This window comes from Medicago sativa, chromosome 6, assembly GCF_051527215.1.
Source record: "Medicago sativa cultivar Bolivia chromosome 6, Bolivia_mono, whole genome shotgun sequence".
In the NCBI taxonomy this organism is placed as follows: Eukaryota; Viridiplantae; Streptophyta; class Magnoliopsida; order Fabales; family Fabaceae; genus Medicago; species Medicago sativa.
Window position 1 is genome coordinate 32245637 of NC_140754.1, and position 7350 is coordinate 32252986.

A 7350-nucleotide genomic window follows, 5' to 3' on the forward strand; every position below is an offset into this window, starting at 1 on the left:
TAAAGTGCAAGAAATAAGAGCTAAAAATGTAAGATGGAGGATGAGATGCTTATGGAATGTATGAAGCAAATAGATGAGGTTGTTAGTAATATGAGGCATAGAGGGATAGAGATATAGGTAAGTAGAAATGGTATGACAAAGATTATCAACCAAAAGAAAGCATCAAAACTTAACAAAAGAAGCAAAATACACCTAAGAATGTACCACAAAGACAAGGCAAATACATGACCTCTAATCCTCATGTCTTAACAATTTCCAAAGGTTTTATTTTAATCATGATCATGAGAATTAGGAGAAAGTATCAAGCCAAGAATCATGTCACATTCCTAGACATATTTTACACTTTATTTTCACGTAGAAATATTCACAAAACTTGTAAAACAAGAAACTAACAAGTCAACTCACAAAACAGCAGAGAATAGCTCCAAATCAGAGGCATACACATTGTAAATTCACATAACACCAATCAATAATATGCATCAAAAATTAGGATCAAGATCATGCAATTTTCCACAAGTTTTAACACTAAACATCACAAATAAGCAAGAAAATCATCACATTATTTTTATTAACTTTTAATATGCAAAATCACCACAAAAACATCACAAAATGAATAAGAAACATGCATGAATTTTTTTTATAATTTTAAAGGATTTTTAGGCTCAAGAACATGCAAAACTTCACAAATTTTTAAAAAAAATAGTAAACAATTAACAAAAAATACCACACATATTTTCCATCAAGTTTTAACATGTAACAATATCACAAAAATGTCAAGAAAATTGTCAAGAACACGTAGAAATTTTTCACTAGTACAAAAAATAGTTATTAACTCAGAGATTTTAAATGGGATAGTATCCACTAGACTTAAAAACTACAACCAGGAGAATGATTTTAACTGCAATACATATTAAATGGGTTAACCCCATTTAGAAACTATTTTATATTAAAATAAAAATAAAAGTAAAAGGAACATATATCAAACTAAATCCCAAATTTCTCAGTCTGTCTCTCACAAAATTTCTCAGCAGAACCCTTTCACTCTCGCGAGACCCTTTCACCCTCGCGACACCCTCATGGAAATCCTTCTGAACAGTGCGAGTTCTCATCCTCCCATCTTCCTCCTCCTTCGTATGCTCACTGAAAGAGTCACGCAACTCTAGGGTTTTGCTGTGGTGGTGAATTCTTTTCAGATCTGTAATTGCTCTATTTCTTCATGCTTTTTCCCAATTCGATTTGTTTTAGATCTGTGCTATATTTGTAATTGCTCTCTTTCTTCATGCTTTTTCCCAATTCGATTTGTTGTAGATTTGTGCTATATTTTTAACTTTTTAGAACTTTTTGTGTTTATTAGATTTTCCTTCTCTGGGATTTGATATTTGTAGCCATAAAGGGATTTTATGTTTAAATTGATGTAGCTATGTTGAATTTTTTGCTTTTCAGAATTGTTATTGTTGTGTTATGTGATTTAGGGATACTCGTGTTTTGACATTTTAAGTGATAATAGAGCACTTTTTTATTAATTATAAACTGAGATGAGTAGATTATGGTAACATGCGTAAATCTGAATAGTTTTTTTTTTTTTTTTAACTTTAATGAGCTATTTAGCTTTATGTAAATTAATGTCTTTTAACTTTAGGGTGAATCCGTGAGTTCTTTTGTGTGTAAACTAGTATCTTAGAACTTAGTTAGAACTTAGTTACTAAATTGTTCTTCTATTTGAATCTTAAAAGTGGAGTTGTTATACTTTTTCAATCGAGTGACTATTTGCGACTGTTAGTGTTTTTGAGAGATGCAGAATAGCCATATCTTTTACTATTCAGAACAATTGTTATGGAGTGAGCTGTAAAAATAGCTGGTATTTATAATTCTATTGAACTTCAGTATGAACTTTTCTTCCTTTAAGTTTCTTTTACATGATTTTCAACTAGAAGCAAAACATTCAAGGGAGCTCCTTTGTCAAATAATATTTATGTTTTTGTTTTGTACACTGTAAACTTTGGCTAAAAGAAATTGTGAAACTTCTAGCTAATTTTTGTCATTTAATGTCATTTATTCTTCTAATATTTCTGAATTCTCAGTTGATGGTTCGCACTGTTGTTGGGGAGGAGTTGATGCCTCATAGGAATAGTCAATCACAGATTTAGAGTGGAGTACCTGCAGAAACTGGTGGATTAGTTGAAGATTGAATTTATGGTGTTATTATATTGTACAAGTTTATGATGTACAGAGTAAGACATTCTGCACCAATTTTGTTTTCTCCCTCGTATGTCTAGAATACAAACTCAATTCTAGCTTTAGTAGTTTACGTGCATACATATGCCTGTTAATGCTGTCAAAGAACAGATAATGGCACAATTGCTACTAATTTTTATAGGTTTCTCAAATGACCGTGTCTGAAAATGGACGGTGGTAGGCGCATCTGATTATTAGTGATGATGATGGCGATGAGTTTATTCTGATATTATGTGTGCCTTTGGCATCAATTAATAGCATGTTGGTTTTGATTTTCGCTACAAACATCGGAAATATAAATAAAAAAGATGATAGTAATTTATACTAGTACTTCTATTTGTATGCGTGTTCAGTGTTCGACATATGTTAATGCAAGTGTCCGATATTTACAAACATGATTACATTCAATTTTGTTTTCTCTTAAATTATTAGCGGTGTGTATGTCATTGTCTTGTTCGGTGTCGGTGTCTATTGTAATGAATAAAATTGAAGGACAAAATAACCATTGTATTCTCTATGATTCAAATGGAGGATTTTACTCCCAGTACAATATTCATGAAAATTAAGTGATTAATTGTTGATTGTAGCAAGTAAGAAAAAATAAGAAGCTTCTCTCACAGGAGAAGTACCCAACCCGTGGGTCCAGAAAGAAGAGAAGAAAATAACACTATATCAATCACACACCACTTATTCCAATTAGCTAGTATTTATATCCCTTTAGCATACTGTTAGGATATTTGATCTTCTGGCTGCGTCTTACTCCCACATTTTCTGGATCCTTAACAACTTTGATTCTCCTTTGCGCTGATACATTCGCTAACTCAGCTTGTTGTGGGACCTTTCCAATGATTGTGTGCCTTGCATCTATGCCCATGCTTCATAGGTAACAAGTGTTTATTAAATATACCAGCCAAACTAGATGAGAAATAATGAATGGTTAAGAGAGAGGGATGGGAACAAAGGCACCAATGGCACCAAAGCCAAAGGCACCCATAGTTGTGATATTAAAGCATACTTCTTTTTAATTTATTTCAGTGCTAATATACTCCTTTTTTAGTAGCTTTATAATGTTTTGATGTTTCATTACTAACAAACTCCTTTTTGTGGACTATAAAGACTAGTCAAAATGGTAAGTTGGTGCACAATACTCTATGCATTTTTGTTTTGTTTTGTTTTTTACTTTCATTGAGCATTCATAATCTGAATTGAGATTTGTGTGCTTGTTTACAGGTGAAGTTCACTGTTGACGAGTCACGTCTATATATGAACTATAAGCACAACATTCATATAATGTTATTTGATTAAGGTAAACAAAACATACATAGTTAGATTTTTTATTTAATTTTGACTCCTTACGGTGTTATTTGTTAACTAGTAAGGAACGAATCTGTTGTAGTATCAGAATTTTTTTTTTCCAAATTTGAAAATGTTGTTTTTTGTGGTTCAAGGTTACTTGTTTTTGGTGGTGTAGACTGTCATGTGCATCAGGTCAGTTTTGGGTTGTAGTGTGGGGTAAATTAGTTACGGCTAGTAGTTATCTACATATTCGAGTTTTTGAGTAGAGTACGGTGTTAATTTGTTGTGAGTGTCTCAAGGCTTTGATGAAGATGAATTGATAGTTGTTCTGCTGCAATTTGTCAGTCTTGTGACAAATTACTTACGGCTAGTAGTTATCTACACATTCGAGTTTTTGAGTAGAGTATGGTGTTAATTTGTTGTGAGTGTCTCAAGGCTTTGATGAAGATGAATTGATAATTGTTCTGCTGCAATTTGTCAGTCTTGTGTCAACGACATATTTTTTTAATAGAGTTATAGATCATGTAGTGGTTTATCTGATGGGAGCCCTAGTGTTGTTTGTTAGGTTCTGTTTTGGTATTGGTTGCTCATTTTTCGGTATGTGTAGGCTCGTTGTGTTGCTCTTCTTGTGCAAGCGTTGTAGTATGTGACAACTCTAGCCGTAAGTGATGCTGACTAATTGCTTTTTTTTTTCATACTTGAATTTTATGTAATTTTGTTGGGGCTGGTGTTAAACTATGTTTCTTTTAATGATATGTAAGGTTGCTAAGGATAGTATATAATAAACTATGTTTATTTGAATGAAACGTAGTTCAATTCTTGGATTTATGAAGTTGTGCCAAAATTATGTAATAGCATTAATTCTTTAATTGATTTGAAGTAATTAGACTAGGTGTAAATAAACTGTTGTACATGATGGTGCAGAGTGCAGAAAAGCAAATTTTTGTAGTGTGCTGTGATGTTGAATCAATATGCTTCTGTAATTTGTTGAATGAAATTTGTAGCTTGCAAATTCGGTTATTTTGTTCAGTTAAATTTAGTCATGTGTTCGGTACTTGGTGAAATATTTAAGTTTAGTTTTATTTCCCAACTCAGTTGGTAAAGTTAAAAACAGTGGTACCTACCTACATATGTTTCTTGGTTTTATCTATCCCCATATATTTCTTGTTCTTTTGAGCTTTACTTTCTAAAAATTTGATGTGGTATTAATGCATGTTTAGATAGCGCGCCTAACTAGTTTATTTCCATGATTTCAGTGAAGTTCGGATAGAGGGACTAGAGACCCTGGATTATCTTGATAACTTGCAGAACAAAGGAGCGGTTTACTTAACAGGGAGATGTTTTAACTTTTGAATCAGAAGTAAGTCCGGGTCTACTTTATTTTATTTATCTCAGGTATATAATGAATTGAATAGACAAGTAATGAATGCAATATTAGCTATGGTATTTTCTGCTTTCAATTTCTCTGTTATTTATAGCCAATTTGTTTATATGTTCATTAGAATTATTGATGGGTTGTTTGGATTGACTTGACACTCCATAATATTCATTCATTTCATTTAATATTTCCATGATATTAATTTTTTATCTCCATTTATTGGTATCTAGATTAATCGGAAACATGCAAGAGAGCTTGTTGATGAAACACAGGTGAACATCGCATTGAATTTCTACTATGAGATTGTAGAAAGTACAAAAAAATACGATCTGATACACTGCAGAAACAATGATTAAGGAGAATGAAACATTCAATTTTATGTCGAGTATGTCAAGGCTTCAAATTGGATAGCATGTTTTAGTATCTTTATATTGAATGTATTTGGCTAAGAATGGCCAAGGTCTTGCCATGCACTCTTCTCATTGGTGGTCTTCACCTCCTTCCTTTCTTCCCCAAATCTTGTATAGGGATAGTTTAGGTCTTTCTTTTACTAGAACCTCTATGTCAGTAACTATGCTTTGAAACAATGTTTAGCTTTTGTTTGGTTTTATATATTGTAACTTTGGATTTGTTTGATATTGTAACAATGACAGGTTTGATATGAAATTTGATTATATGATATTTCATATTAGTGGCTATGTTCATGAAATTTTTTATTATTATATTAAATTCAGTACTATAATTGTGTTTTAAAAAAATTAAAACAGATAGATTTTAAATGGGGTGAACCGATTTAAACTATCATATTTTTGACTCTTGTTAACCTTTTTTAAATGGGTTCATCCGATGTAAATTAAAACATTTTAGATGGGTTCAACCGATTTAAATTAAACGATTTTAAATCGGGTAAAGGGGGCTGACTTAAAATCAAATCCACTTTTTAAATCGGCCACCTATAAATCGGATGTTCACCCGATTTAAAAAGTCATATTCACCTGATTTAAAAAGTGTTTTCTGCACTAGTGTTTTAGGAATTTTTACAAAATTTTTTAGGCAAAGCAGTGGTGTAAAAAGCAAGAAACAATGTGTGAATAGCAAGAAAACTACAAGAAAAAAAGATCTGTGCAGAAAGAGGCCCAAGCCCAAACTAACAAGATCCAGGATCCAACAGGGAGCTTCAGGGACCGTTGGATTGATCCAAATGGATCAAACCTAAATCCAACGGTGGAGAGTGCACAGGGATGGACCGGTATTAAACCGGTCCGGTTTAGTCGTCTATAAAAACCTGAAGCTACCGGTCCAATTCATTTTTCCTCTTCTTTCTCTCTCTAAAACAAAACCTTGTGAGAGAAGCTATCACTTCTCTCTAAACATTTCCGTCGGAGAAGATGACCGGAGAAAGCTCCGGTACGGTGGCTCGCAGGTGGCGCCACCGTACCGGAATCTTTCTGATCCCTTTTTCAAAATCTTTTTACATGAATCTTCTCGTCTTCTTCTCCTCTTTACGAATCTGAGGTTATTTTTGTGAAACTATGATTATAACAGAGTAGATCGGGGTTTGAAACTTACGGTTTTCAAGAACTTTTTAGGTTTTCAAAACTTTTTCAAACATGTTTCTAGAGACTACCGATCTACCTTGATCCATCTTCGTTGATGTTTTTAAAGAGAAACTGAGGAGTCTTTCGTGTTTACCTATGATCGGTTCTGGAAATTCGAAGGAGAAGACGAAGAAAAACTTCTTGATTCTTCTCTGATCCTCTGGCGAGCACTTCGGTGTTGTTTCAACCGAAAATAAATCGGTGAGTTTGCTTTGACGCACCGGTCTGATTCAATCTACTCTTTCTTCTTCTCCGGTTTGATCTTGCTTCGATCCTTCTTCTTCTCTCTCTTGACACTTTCCTTGTGATCGTGTTGAGTTCGTCATAGTTATTGACGGATTCATGCTTGAATTGCAAGGAAACAAAAAGATCAGTGATGAAGATTCTCACAGAGAATCACTGAGAACTTCGATGAATTCGAAAGGATTTGTTGAATTGTAATAGTTTTGGCTTTGATTTCCTGGAAATTTGTATTGATTCTGTGCAATTGGTGATGAATTTGACGGTTAGGGTTTGAGATTGGGGATGAACTTCATCGAGTTCATCTCTGAATTCTGGGAATTATTGGTGTTTGATCTTAACTGAGAAGAGAGAGAATGTGGTTACGTGTTTGTGATGTGGCTTCTGATTAATGATTGATTTTGTGCATTGCTGAGTTGGCCTATATTTATAGCTGACATGTGTGCTTGAGACCCAATGAAATGGTGACATCTGGACTTGGATTGAAAATGGCTCGGCCTTGGCTTAAAACTGACCTGAGGACCTTCCTGCAATTTTTAGAACTTGGGGACCAATCTGCAATTTTTTTTTTAAAGAAGGACTGGACTGCAAAATTTTTTTTTT

General features: G+C 33.4%; 1 long non-coding RNA gene across 7 annotated transcripts; it reads left to right on the forward strand.

Moving 5' to 3' along the window:
* Positions 1-1007: 1007 nt before the first annotated feature.
* On the forward strand, positions 1008-5600 carry LOC146914574 (uncharacterized). Of its 7 annotated transcripts, none has more exons than XR_015014298.1 (5): positions 1008-3364; positions 3466-3541; positions 4139-4192; positions 4788-4891; positions 5140-5600. It is a non-coding gene; the product is annotated as an uncharacterized LOC146914574 (long non-coding RNA). The 7 variants fall into 7 exon arrangements; XR_015014296.1 differs by having other exon boundaries at positions 1008-1197; positions 2082-3541; XR_015014299.1 differs by lacking the exon at positions 4139-4192 and having other exon boundaries at positions 1008-1197; positions 2082-3364.
* Positions 5601-7350: the final 1750 nt, after the last annotated feature.